This window comes from Gymnoscopelus microlampas, assembly GCF_963454915.1.
Source record: "Gymnoscopelus microlampas genome assembly, chromosome: 16".
Lineage (NCBI taxonomy): Eukaryota > Metazoa > Chordata > Actinopteri > Myctophiformes > Myctophidae > Gymnoscopelus > Gymnoscopelus microlampas.
In genome coordinates this window covers 15562167-15577066 of record NC_139953.1, presented here as the reverse complement: position 1 = coordinate 15577066, position 14900 = coordinate 15562167, and positions in this window count along the sequence as shown.

Genomic DNA, 14900 nt, shown 5'->3' with positions numbered 1-14900 from the left:
ACTGGAGGGCCTCCTTGAAGCCCCTGGCCACTGGCAGGTTCCTGATTCTCGGGCGGCGAGGTTCTGGGGCGGCCATGCCCGGGAAGGAGGGCGCAGCTGCAGAGGTGGAGGCCTGTGGTTCCTCTATCTGGAGCTGCTGGCCGCATCTGAGCACCGCCCGCTCGAGAGCTGTGATGACAGAGAGCTTGGGCTTTGGAACCTCGCCAACCGGGTCCAGGCTGGCGTTGAGGGGTGCCTGGAGAGATTGAGAGAGAGATTGAGAGAGGGGGAGAGAAGAGGGGTGGGGGGTGGAGGAGTTGGGGGAAGCAGTCTTGCTCCCCCTTGCTGGGCTCAGCATGGCGACGTCAGACGAGTCCTGGGCGCAGGGGAGAGCCTCGGGATCGTCGTCGTCCTCCTCCTCCTCCTCCTCTTCGTCGAATTCGCCTCCCTCGTATCCGTCCTGGCTGTACTCCCCCTCCATGGAGTGTAGATCGTCTTCCAGCTGCAGCGCGCCACTGGAGAGAAACACATGGGGTGGGGGGGTTGGGAGAGGTGGGCTAGCCAGATGCTGTTGGGGTTGAGCTCCAGCTCCCAAGGCAGCGGGGGTCGCCGGTTGTCCCATGTGGCCCTGTGAGGCGTGGGCACCACTGTTCACAGGGCCCGGTGCAGCAGGAGGAGGCATGGATATTCCAGCGGGGCGGTGCGAGCGCTGAGAGCCAACAAACGTACCAGCTGGGGTCGGGATGGTGGGGTGGGAGGGTCGTTGGTGTGCTAGGCGGGCGCCGCTAGCATCACCGGCATAGGCCCTAGCCTGGCCGTATCTGGCGCGTAAGAACTTCTCCGAGTACCGGGAGCAGCCATCGCAGAAGGACACGGGGTCGGAGAGCGCGTTGAAGGCATGCGCGACCCCGAGACATGCAACACAGATAGTGTGCGGGTCGTCTCCATCAATAGTGGCCGAGCAGTCGGGGAGTCCGCACTGTCTCGCTGGCAAAGGGCCCTGGTAAAACGGGACGCCTCTGAGGCCTTTTTTAGGAGCTGACATCGTGAGGTGATGGGGAAAGCTAAGCTAACGGCTCGGTACGGGGGGTTAGCTTAGCAGGGGCGCTAAAGCTATGGCCGTAGCCTAAGCTAAGCTAGTTAGCAACTAGCGGCTAGGAAGCTAATAGCAGCTAACAACGGCTAAAAAGCCGGCTCACCACGATGTAGAGAGTTGTTTGTAGAATGTAGAAAACACGAATCCAGGTGCGAGAGAAAACCCGTGGGTGACTAAACCGAGTCCCCGCTTTGAGGGTTAGAGCTGGTTTCTCTCAAATTCCGTTAATTCCGTTGAAGAAGAGTTTATTCAGTTTTTAAAAGCGTGTAGCCTTGTGACATCTGCGAACAGAGGAACTGAAGAGGAAGTACTACGTCACGACCGGCCCTTATATGTCCTTCCGGAAAGGGGAAGGGACAGGCGGTCACGTGACATACCCTCTAGCCCAATGAAATGGGCCCCGGGAGCGTATTGTGTAGCTCTGTTGCATCGCCAGATGGCGCTGTTTCCCATAGTGAGTGCCTCACGACTCAAAACGACAAAGAACCAGATGAGGAGACTGAGGAGAGAGGGGAGAGACAGACAGATGCAACAGGAAAGGAGACATCAAAACAGGAGGCTTTGTTCAGACTGCAGGCAAATCTCATTTGTTTCTCAAATCTCATCTGATCATTAGGAATGACTACTATTCAATGTCCAGACTGAGACTAGAAATCAGATTTTGCATTTCAAACTGTACTGTTCACAAACTTGTTAATGAAGTATCCATTCAATCAATCAATCAAAACCACCTAGGAATGTGGTTCAAAGTGATTCATAAATTACATTTCCATGTATGTTTTTTGCAGTTCAGATTTAATAAAACCAATCTGATTCCAAAAATAGGCTGCCACTGTGAATACAGCCAGAGAGACAGCGAGATAGATTGTGACAGCCAAGCTTCTTCCTGCTGCCAGTGAAGAGTAGCAAGGCCATCCCACCGGCGTTTACCCATTTATTGACACCCTACCCTTTTAATAAGCAGTGCCCTAGGGATTGTATGCTATTCTGAAGCCAACCGTATGCAAATCATGGATGGAAGTGATGTGCACCCGCCTGCAGCCATTCTGTTCACTACACTTTATGCAGCTAGCTACTGTAGCTATATAGCTCCCCTGCTAATTACATTTTGAAACAGGTGATAAGCTATTCCGTCCACCGTGGCTTGCCAACTCGGACGCCACACTTGTCGCCTGGTGGCTCATTCAGGCGCGTCTCATGAGCCTCACTGTTGGCACGCCTGCCTTGTTGATTTGCATACTATTCGTCACTATGCAGAGTGACACGTGGTCGTGGGGAGGAACCCATGTGGAAAATGGCCTACCTAGCAAAGCAGTTACACTTGAATGACAGTGTGAGACAGGAGGGGAGAGGGCTCTTTGAGTGGGCAATTACTAGAGTGTGATGTTTTGAATATATATGCTTTATATATGCTATTTTTATTTTTTTTTCAATTTCTTTCAGCGGTTCATGTGCCTCCTATATAAACTACACCTATGTCATTCTTTTTTCTTGTTTTTAGGGGGACAGTTTGGTCAATATTAATATTACAGCAGTGTATCACGTACTACACCATCTAATAGATAAAATATTCAACTGTGTGATGCTTTACTGTATAATAATCCTATTTGGGTTACCAAACCATGAGTTTGGACTAAAAGTAGGTCACAGTCTTCTTCCTAATGGATAATTGTTGGACGACAGTGTCATTGAGCCTGGTTATTTACTCACTTCAAACCCCAGGCTGAAAAACATCAAGAGCTCACTGCATATTGTATGACTATGAGTCACGGTGTGATTTAACAATTATCATACTGCTTAGTATGAATTTATTTGGTTCTTTTGGATTATAATTGTTCCTATGGCAGACTTGTCTCCTTGCAGAAGTCCTAATACAAGTTAGAACTAGGGTCTGCCTGCAGTAATTATTACTGACAAAGCTTTATGTTTACGTGGTGGGAATGCTGATGGAGGGGGGTTGAGGAAGGCGGGGGAATGAACACAAAGGTGGAGAGAGGAGCCCTCCCTGGATACACAGTTAAATAAAAATGTCTGGCAGGTGCTCTTTGGTAGGGGAGAATAAATTATCAAAGAAAAGCCTAAACGAAGGCACTCTGATGTGTTTCATCTACCTTCATCAGGAGTGAAGCAGAGCTGCAAATCATTGATGCTTATATACAAGTGAAGGGATGCATTCAGTTACCCTTGATCAGCCCAAATTGGGAGAGGTGTGGTTAAAACGTGCAGACAATGAGTGTTATACTGACCAAATGGTATACTATAGTACATTTATATAGTAGTTACTATCTAATAATTGTATATATGCAATTATTAGACAGAAGGAAAAAATACACCAAATTACATGAGACAGTCATTAGATGGCAGATATCAATCATAGGCGGACAATAGATTTTAATTGTAATCAATCAAATATGCAGACAATGAATACATTCATCATTCAAGGAAGTTCACAAGAGAGCTGAAGATCTTCATTAAGGCCTGAATATTTAGTTGTCTAGATCTAAGTTTTAGTTTCCGTGTTGACTTAACCCCATCCCTCAAAAAATGCAGTTCGCTGGGCTCATTTAAAAGAGCCTTAAAAAAATCACTTTTCAGGAGGCCAAAAGAGGAGGTAGTACCATTTTCCCGTTAGACAGCCGACCCCCCCCCCCCCCTGTTCTTGTACATATCTTTCCCCCCCTTTTTTATTCCATTGGCTGTACATAGTGTTATATATATATATATATATATATATATATATATATATATATATATATATATATATATGTATGTATATATATATATATATATATATATATATAATTTTTTTGCTGTTTTATTTTTTATTTCTTTGTGTAATGATATTCAAACTGTGGTGCCACTATATATGTCTATGAATTGAATACCAAGGCCCTCATTGGAAACAAGTCCGCAAGGACTTTTATGAACGGACCTGTTAGACAAAGTATTTTAAATGTAAATGTGTTGTTTTACATTCTTTTGCCTAATAAAATATTCAATCAATCATTTAACAATTTGAGACTATTGCCCTTTCTAATCGAGATGGGGACATGATCAATACCCATTATGGCTGGGTTGCTTTGGTGACAAGTGTAATAGTGCCTGGCCATGGGGATATAGTCATATTCCATAATTGCATACTTATTACAGAATACATAATTGCATACTGCTAGTCAAGAGACCTTGCAATGTGGGCACTCCAGGCTATAAACAAACGTGCTAACATAGTTTTGCAACTTTTGCAAAGTATTTGATATTCAGTGATGCATGCTGGATCCACAAATGACCTTCTTTGCACACCATTGCTGCAATCGTTGCACTGGTTGAATGTTAAAGACCCATATGGCTGCATAACCAACTTTTCGGGGAGGTGGAAGGGAGATAATTACAAACTAATTTATCTTGGAGGGTGGGACATCTCTTAAAACTAATTGTGGGGGAAGGTGTGTTGGAACTGTGTGGTTAGTTAGTGTGAGTGGTAGCTACAACTGCTCTGCTCTCCTCTCCTTGTTAATCACTTTGCTTGTACTGTAATACCCCTCATTTGTTCTCATACGAAGGTAGCCAAAGCATACGGCTAGTATTCATTCTAGTAGTCTAATCTGGGACTAATGTATAAGATCAGTATTGCTTTATGAATGATTGAACGGACGGACGGACGGACGGACGGACGGACGGACGGACGAACGGACAGACAAACAAATTAATGAAAGGTTTATTTCAGTCATACATTATAAAGGAATGTGAATATGCAACAAACAAAAACACATCATTATACATGCTTACAGCAATCCATTTCACAAAATAATCAGTGACATTAAAATAAATAGGCTGAAGGCCAGGGCCTACTGTATTATTATGCCTAAAAGATACATCCTGTAAAATACGTTATAATATCAGCACTATGTAAAAGAAACAAAAAAGGGGAAGAAAAACACATTTTATTCCTTAAATTCTGAGTTTATTACTCTAACAGGTTTTCTCTGGAGTCTATATTTGTTTTATATACATTTCCCCAGACCTCGCCACAGTATGACATAATTATGGCATTAAATAAGTGAATGATACAATATACACATTTCTTATTCAACTGATCCCTTGTTTTGTCTAAAATACAGCAAGTGATTTAGATCATTCCTGTTTAATGCAGTTACTGTATATTCTATATGTGGCTCAAATGCACTGCGAAGTTTCACACCGTGGAAATCAGTGCTCCCAGTAGAGGGAGAAAAGTATGCGGGGTCACCCAGGTTAGATTCTTCCTGCGCGTGCGATTCCTCAGTGTCTCTGCGTCTCACACCAATCCTTGTGGGGTATGGCATCAATACTTTCTTTTATGTTGGGAGACAGCGATCGATGGTTCTCTCTTTCCCCGAACGGAAGCACTCCATATTCAGCGGTTGATTTCACGGCTGGATTTCCTACACACCACTTAATGGTCTCTTGTGTGTGTGTGTGTGTGTGTGTGTGTGTGTGTGTGTGTGTGTGTGTGTGTGTGTGTGTGTGTGTGTGTGTGTCTGTGTGTGTGTGTGTGTGCTATTGTGGGTGTATTTATGAGAGCAAGTGTATACATCAGTGTTTTGCTGTGGCATTACAATCTGGGGTGATTCATCAACTTGAGTTTACTGGGCCCCACGTAGGTAGGCAGCCCCTGGACATGCAGAGTGACTCTTTCACCAGTGCCGAGGTGGTGAGATCAATGTGACTCAGCGTATTGTGAAACATTACCCGGTGAGTAGTTAGTGGGCAACGTGGCGGTTTTGCAGCCAGACACCATCTGATACTATCAATGCCTTTATTCAAATATAAATGATTTGAATGAATCTCTCTTCTTCTTGTATATTAGCATAATCAAATTGAAGTATGAATGAGGTCTAAAAAGCGTATCCACACTATGCCGTCTTAAACGTTAAGGTCCAGTAGGGTGAAAAGTCTTATTACTACAATTTAGTCTAATCCACTATTTACATAAAAACAGCAGTAGTACTGAGAAAAGGCTCTTTTTGCTGTGGCATGGAAATGGCTTCCTCAAACTATCGCCTTAAACTCCTAACTATGAAATTATAAAATGATTGTGTGCATTGTAACGGTAATCAAAATTGTCAGAGGGTAGCTAGAGATGGAAATACAATGCATGGTAACACTTTTCCCAATTTCCTGCCTTAACCAGAGTACATGCAATATCCTGGAATTGCTTATCACTTGTGTAGAAAGATTTCCAATTAATCTCTTCAGCGGTCAGCTTTCGACGCTTCCCTACAACTTCCAACCTAACGCGACAGTGTACCCACCACCCATTCAACAGCAGATTTTCGGCAACAAACGCTTTCCAGCGCTTACCGCCAACGACGTCGATGCGGTGGAGAGCTAGTATTCATATGTTTCTGTTTGCCCCAGCTGTATCTGATTTGTAATCACCCCTCATGTGTATATTAGTCTTGTTCCCCAGTCAGTCCTTGTCGAGTCATTGTTTGGTGTCACTTTGTGTTACTTTGTGTTTGTGGTTTCTGTTCTGTAAACACCCAACCATGGGTTTTGATCATACCTACCTGCCTGCCTGGCTGTCCTGCTTTTGGGTCCTCACCTCACCAGAACGTGACAGAATGACTCGACCAGACTGGACCCAGCGGACGGCACCCTGACCACAGCCTGTCTACACCTGGTTCTGCTACCCTATGCCGTTGGCAGTGGAAGAATGTTTCAGGGGGTTTCAGCTCCTTTCCCTGTCCTTCGGACCCCTTCTCCCATTAGAAGTGGAAGAAAGCACTGGGGGGGTTTCAGCCCCTTTCCCTGCCGTTTGGACTCTGTCAATTTCCCGTCTGCAGTGGAAGAATGCTCTGGGGGATTTCAGCCCCTTTCCCTGCCCTTTGGACCCACTCTCAATGCCCCATTCCTTTACCAGCAGTGGAAGAAAGCTCTGGGGGATTTCAGCCCCTTCCCCTGCCTGCCCACCTGTCTACTGGTGCTCTCAAGCCTGTTCTTGTCCCCTCTCTACACTCCTCAAGTCCCTCTTCTTCGCTTTACTGATTTGTAATCACCCCTCATGTGTATATTATAGTCTTCAAGATCAAGCTTTATTTGTCATTGTTTTCCATTTGCAAGCAGTGTTAGAAAATAAACTAAATTATGTTTCTCCTAGTAAAAGACAGCCCAGATAAAAACAATGAATTAAAACTGAATGAATTTCATCCATAGTTCATCTCATCTATTTTGATGCATAAGAATGCATATACTCCCGAAGTTCATCTACTAGGGAGATTTGAGTTCAAGAATCTGATTGCCTGGGGAAAGAAAGTGTTCCGCATCCTTTCTGTCCTGGCACTGAAAGGATGCGTTTTGTTCCCCAGTCAGCCCTTGTCGAGTCATTGTTTGGTGTCACTTTGTGTTAGTTTGTGTTTGTGGTTTCTGTTCTGTACACCTATTTAAAACACCAATGGGTTTTGATCGTACCCGCCTGGCTGTCCTGCTTTTTGGATTGATCAGACACTCAATGCCCTGAAATTTTACTTCCGCAATCTGCCAGCAAATACCAGTAACAGTTATGAAGAAAGGTTGGCTGAAGAAGTTAGGAGGTACACACCTGTCCATAAATTAATAGAGAGTGATATAGTAGCACACAGTTTGTTCATTGTCTCTGTCACCAGAAATGGCAAAATCGCAGAGACAAATGATGTCAAAGCACATCAGAGGTTGATGTGACAAATAGTAAAGATCTGAGGAAAAAAAAAATCCCCATTCCAGCAGTGTATATGTCACAGGTAGATTGGCATTCCAGGTAGATTGGAAGTGGAGCGCTTGTTTTTAGGCTCGGGGTGGGGCTACGATGAGAGAATGGCGACGACGACAACATGGATATACCAGCCTCAGTGGCGCACTTCGATAATCATTGGACTCCCCATCCACTACCACTGGGAGTCTGGGTAAAGTATAGTTTTGGACCATGACGGAGGTGCGCCGACTCAGCAGACCTTGAGGCCGAGGAGAAGCGCCCGAGCGCCTCCAGGCGCGAGTGCCCGCGACGACCGGCCGATGGTCTGCTAGTCGACTACGCGCCGTCCGAGTTATGTACCGATAGGCACAGAATCGTAAATGATGTTGTGGGGACTGCGTTTGCCCCTCCATGGTTTCCCCCAACTGCCACTCGCTGCACTAACATAGCCCGCCAGCCCCCCCCCGCCTCCTCAGGCTCGCCCCCTTGTGCTTCGCGCGCGCGTGTGTGTATGTGTGTGTGCGCGCGCGCATGCGTGTGTGCATGCTCGTTTGTGCGCGTGTGCATGCGTGCGTGTGTGGTGTGGGACTCATGTCTGTGGGACTTATTGCCCTCTAGTGTTGGTTCTACAGAATTGCCTGGGGGGCGGACGGGCGGTGAAAATAAGCGCTTCTTTTCCAATCTACCTGGAATGCCAATCTACCTGTAACATATACAGTGGGTGGGTCTAACGTTTAGTATAAAACAGTTTTGTCCTCACCTAAGTTTCAAGAAGCCCTGCCCAAGCTGAAATTGTGAGTATGCTGCAGCCTCAACCTGAAGCAACAGCAGTGAACCACCTTCCTTCCCACAGCTCTCAGCTAAATTGATTCACATACTGTATATGAAGCAAATGCATGTTGAAAACATCCCGCTGAGAAACGCTGTCATTTTTGCACACAAAAGAGTCTTTACACATTGTGTGCAAAAATGACAGCGTTTTGACAGCGTCTTCACTAAAGACGTCCCCCACGTTCCAGCATCCTTGCATGCTCCGTCTCTCATTTGAGCTTTTGTTTAGAACTCCCATTATTCTCCTGATTGTGTCATAACAGCCCCTTTCCAAAAGCAAGTTATAACAATACTTCATCCAAAATCTACTTACAGAAAGTGAATTAGTGATTTTAGAATGTACTCAGAAAAGAACATGAAAACGCTGCTCAATTATGCTACTCAATTATGGTAACATGTAGACCAGCAGGCAATGTTACCTTTATAAATCATAATCGACCTGGAATTGTGGATCAGTAATAATTAGTTCCTTTCCATTTCTGCACAGTGTTCTAAAGTGAATGGGACAATAAAGCATCTGCACAGACACTCCTCTAAGTGGTTGGGACCAGAATGAAAAAGTAATCGCCAAAGATGCAAATCAAAAAGAGCAGAAGGTAAAGTCTGAAGCCTGCTGTGAAGACAATTCACCTCTCCGCTGAAATATTACATTTCATAACTGTATATGCATGCACGTACACACACACACACACACACACACACACACACACACACACACACACACACACACACACATACACTCACACACGCATGCACGCAAGCACATGCACACTCACAGACTCACAGACTCACAATCACAGAAAGATCGCAGTGAGGCAGCAGTGCATTTAAATCACGCCCTTAACGGCGCGCGGAACAGCCGAGACTCTGTCTCTATCCTATGAATAGCGGAGTAGATCCAGCTGGCCGGCCGGTCATCAACATAAATAACAGATTAACATCTCTTTTTTTTCTCCCACACCGATTAAACATGATCTTCTCTGCACAACAAATGAATCTGCTGCATTTCAGAGAGTGTGTTCATTAAAGAAGGACCCCAGAAGGAGGGCAGTGACTGCATTCAGTCTAGTTGCACCTGCTGTGCCAAGCTGATAAAGCATTCCTGTCATAGACCTGCTCAATATGCCAGAAAAGTTTCGATTACTGATTGCTAACTTTCAATGTTGGATTCAAATCATGCTGTAGTTCATGTTTACCACTTACACCAGGTCCTGTGGATTGGTAAACATGAGCCTATACTGCTGTTGCTTTATAGAAGCAGCATTGAATGTTTTAGGGCCAAATATATTTCTGAACTTCTGCAAACCATCCAGACTTCTGAGGTCGTCTTCAGGTCATCGTTCTGAACCCAGAATCAGAACTAAACATGGTGAAGCAGCATTCAGTTTGAATCTGCACCACATATTGTCTGGAACAGACTTCGAGAAAACAAACAACAAAGCTAAAGACCTTTGGTTTTTAACAATTCTTTCTGCACTACATTCTTTTATTCTTTCTGGTTTATTTTATCATCCAAAAGGTTCAATGTTTCCTGTCTGGTTAACAGATTTTAGTTTTAAACTTAGAGTCCTGGCAAACTACCGGTAGCTAATTTTGGACCCATACGTCAAGAAATCCTAGTTGCGGAAATATGTTTAATTGGCATCAATCCAAGATGTCTGCCAATTGGGACTATTCTCAGAAAAATGGCCAATGGCCAATCTTGGAATAACTTCCTTACCAAGAAGTAATTGTAACAGACTTGTTTTTTCACAGACCATTTCTAGAACACCGTACTAAAAGTCCTAAGAAATCCTAGTTGCGGAAATATGCTAAATTGGCACCAATCCAACTATTATCAGAAAAATGTCCAGTCTTGGAATTAATTCTTTACCAAGAGGTAACATAATTTAACATAATAGGGAAATACTTATTGAGCTTAAATTATCGTGCAGTTTCAGTTTTTGCTCTGTTCAGTCAATCACACAGTAGTTCTGAATGATGTGATGGTACCATTACATTACAGTCATTTAGCAGACGCTTTTATGAAAAGCAACTTACAATAAATGTATTCAACATAGGTAAGAAAACTACTAATCACCAGAAGCCTTAAGTGCATTCTCTTCTAAAACAAGCAACTGATACCTAGCACTAAGGTAAAAGTGCAATATACTGTATCAGCTACCTACTTTCTTAAACAGATGAGACAGATAGACAAGCAGTCGCAGTCCAAAATAAAGCATTATTCGACTTCTGCAGTAAAAAAATATATATTACGAGCCAGCAATAGCATGGGACAGCAGTGGCATTGGCTCAGATCAGGGGAACTGGACGGTTACCGGTTCGATTCCCGGCTCCCCCTGGCTGCATGTCGAAGTGCCCTTGTGCAAGACACTGAACCCATAACTGCTCCCGATGAGCAGCTTGGTGCCTTGCATGGTTACCTCTGCCGTCTGTGTGCGAATGTGTACTGCATTGAAGCAAGTAATGTGTAACAGTGTTCCGCCATTGCAAACGCACATTTGAGTAGTCAGAAGGCTAGAAAAAGCGCAATATAAATGCAGTCCGTTTAGCATTTAAGTGAGACCACTGGTGTGTGGCGTCAGCAAGAGACCACAGACCCACTAGACCCAGACATCCACAGCAGAGGAAGCACTACAGCCCATTGTCTTGTCTCTGTGAAGCACTCCCAGAGACGGTACTCTGCGGTACTTAATTAAGTTAAATTGACACTCAGGATTTTACTGTGTATGGTTTGGCTGATGGACACATGCTTTTTAAATGACAAATGGCTGCTAGGCTTGTGTGCATAAGAGAATGTTGAGAGAGACAGAGTGACATAGAGAGAGGGTGAGAGTGTGTAAGAGAGAGACAGAGCGAGAGACAGAGAGAGAGAGACAGAGACCCTCCAAGGTATTGACTTTTATTTGCGGCATGGCGTCACATGTTGGAGTGTCACCGGTGTGGCGCTCACATGGTGCCCAGAGGCAGGTCACATTCCACGTTTCTGTAAAATGTGAACGAACCTTTCTGTTCACTTGTTCACATTAACAGGGAACTCAATTTTGGATGGCAGCGCTGTTTGTTTGTTGTCATATGATGACATTTCCTGCAGCAAGTTAGCAACTTAAATGTTAACTTGAGATGAGTAATGCTGTCTAGATACAAAAGCAGACATGGCATTTCCCACAGAGAAGGACCTGGAGCCTCATTTATAAAACAGGTTCCGTACCAATAGTGTACGTGCGCACAAAAGCACAAAAGTCTCAAAGCATAAATGGCGTGGGACAAAATCAGATTTATAGAAATGTGCACATGTACACCAGGAGGCAATGTTTCCTTTATACATAAAAAAACATCTGAGAGTGGCAACATGGTACTGCTGAGGTCAATGCAGTAAGTTCATCAAACAAGACAGGACCTACAATTAAAAAAGTGGTCTAAAGGTGGAGGCAAAAAATAGTAATAACAATTGTATCCCGCCATCAGTGTGTGTTTGCCGATATGTCACAGATAGAAACCCGAATGCAAATGGCCTCTATCAGGTACAAAGTTATGTCGCTTTTCCATATGTAGTATCAGCTCGCCTTGTTTTTGGCCCGTCTTTACTTAACTCTGCTTCAACCCACTTGTCATTGAAGCTCCGAAGTCTCATTTTTAGTACGTCCTCTGATCATCTTCAAGCGACGCCCCCTTTAAACACTGCTAAAGACTGCTAAGAAACTAACGCTATAAGTGGAACTATCTCCATTCTACATTACATTATAAGCTATACTAAGCTATACTGAGCTATACGACCTATCAAAAACTGTTTCTGGTAACATCAGCAAGAATAGGCCATGCAGCCAACCAATTTATCATTTATAACTAATTTATCTCGTTTAAACGTTTCATAATAGTTGAATGCACTTTACTATGGATCTTATAGCACAACACAAAGAAAACATTCCATTTATGATGAACATAGTGACATAGTGACATTTATATTCACAACAATAGCATCCTACAAATCCTGCAAACTATGAGGAAACAGGTAAGGATGGATAGGATCAGGAACGAGTACATCAGGTGGACAGCGCATGTTAGATGTTTTGGAGATAAAGCCAGAGAGGCCAGACTGAGATGGACATGGACATATACAGAGGAGGGATAGTGAGTATATTGGTAGAAGGATGCTGAGGTTGGAACTGCCAGGCAGCAGGCCTAGACAAAGAGAAGATTTATGGATTTAGTGAAAGAGGACATGAAGTTAGTTGGTGTGAGAGAAGAGGAGGCAGAGGACAGGGTGAGATGGAGACAGATGATTTGATGTGGTGACCCCTGAAGGGAATAGCCGAAAGGAAAAGAAGAAGAAGAAGATGAGGAAACAAAAAATCACTAAACTGGCTGGCTTAAACTAGAGAAAAACTATTGTACTCTACAACAACTGTACTCTACTGCACTGTACTGTTATTTATGAGTGCAATGTATTATGATATACAAAAAGGAAAGATGGCATGCTACTGTATAAGTGTCCATTTGGTTACATTCTGTACAGACAAACACAGTGCAGTCTAATCTCACCTATTTCTACCAGCAATTACACACAGGAGACATCCTCACTGAGAAGATCCAAAATAGATACAGTATATAAAAACAACAACGGGTGTGTGCTTGGTGCTTTGTGGATTCTCACCAATCAATTATTGTCAGCATCGCTGACAAACAAAATGCGGTCTAGTCGAACCAATTTCTAACACCAGCAATTAGACAGTCTCACAGATACAAAAATACAAATATGAAACAACAACGGGGGGCAGTAGCAGCGTGACTGAACTCTGTGTCCTGGGGGACATTGTTGCATCTCTGTTTTGTGTGTTGACACAGCTGTGAAGATTCTATGACCAATCAGTTGTCAGCAGCGTTATACGTCACCATTTTGTCCCTGTCTCAGCCCTGCTTAGCCTGCCCGGAACTCTGTGAGAGCGGACACGAAAAAAATGTACACATTGGTATCAGGTACCTGGCACCTGATAATGGAAATACAGAAAATGTGTGCCAAGACATGCCGTGTCAAGTATTGCAGGTACTGTGCTATGAAAAAGCGCCATTAGAGTCACATATGACTTGAACATTTATTGAATGCACATGCTTTCGATGTACATGAACTCATTCATTTCTATATGGAGTTATAGCAATATGAGTACAGTCAATTGTGTCGATTACATTTGGGAAACTGGGCATTGCTGCGAATTGCCTTTTGATGTTGGCCTATTCTCCCACAGTGTTAGGGAACTTAATAGAATTATTATTCCCAAAAGGGGATTTAGGCAGAAAGGTAAACAATATATAGTGTTAATCAAACACATACCTGCCGGCTAATTCCTGTTGGTCAAGGCCGGTTGCCAAAAACTCCAGAGTTGTCAGTGATTGTATTTGTACAGGGATGGTGCAGTTCAGTCGGTTCGTATTGTCTAATGCTGGACCCAGTTCAACACATAGATCCAAGCGTATGGCTCTAGGGAATCTAAATCGGCTTATTAGCCAGTCATCGTCATGGGCCAGCATATCTCTGTGCTCCCTGAACACTCATTCGCTCCTAATTCTTCCATTCACATAGTCCTCTTAGCAGAGGCAGTGGCAGCCATCATTACGCAAGAGTGTCACCAAACTATTTGTGTTTACAGCAATCAGACTGATTGCTTCATAACTTGCCAAAATTATCTCGACAATTAGTGGTATCCCCCCACCCTGGGATATCATTTGAAAATGGATGCTTGATAGTGAACACAATGTATTTATTGAAGTTTTGTTACTGTGAACTTGGCCTGCATTAGGATTAGGACTCATAATGAGGATCGTGGAGTGTAATGATTGTGAGAGCTGTCAATGGCTTTATTTCCAGACTCTGCTCATTTACACCAACCATGCATGTTCAGGTGGTGAAGATGTGCCGAGCGAGGTGACAGCTAGGTGTCTCCCGTGTCCTCTGTGCACCTGACAGCAGTCGTGTTCATTACAGCGCTTTACTTGCTGATATATGCACAGAATTAGAAAAAAATAGATTACTTTTTTTTTGTTTTTTAATGTTATCTTGGATTTCTACAACAATTTCATCAGTTAGCCTAGTTAATGTGGTTAAGAGGAAAGGCAAGTCACACTTTCATGGCCCTGCCACATCCTGGCATCATCCTAGCATTTGGGGCAGCATTTGGCATCATCCTAGCATTTGGGGTGGCATTTGGCATCATAGCATTTGGGGTGGCCATAGCTGAAAGGGTAGACAGTCCGCCTGGGAAACAGACAGGTTCGATCCCTGGCAATGTG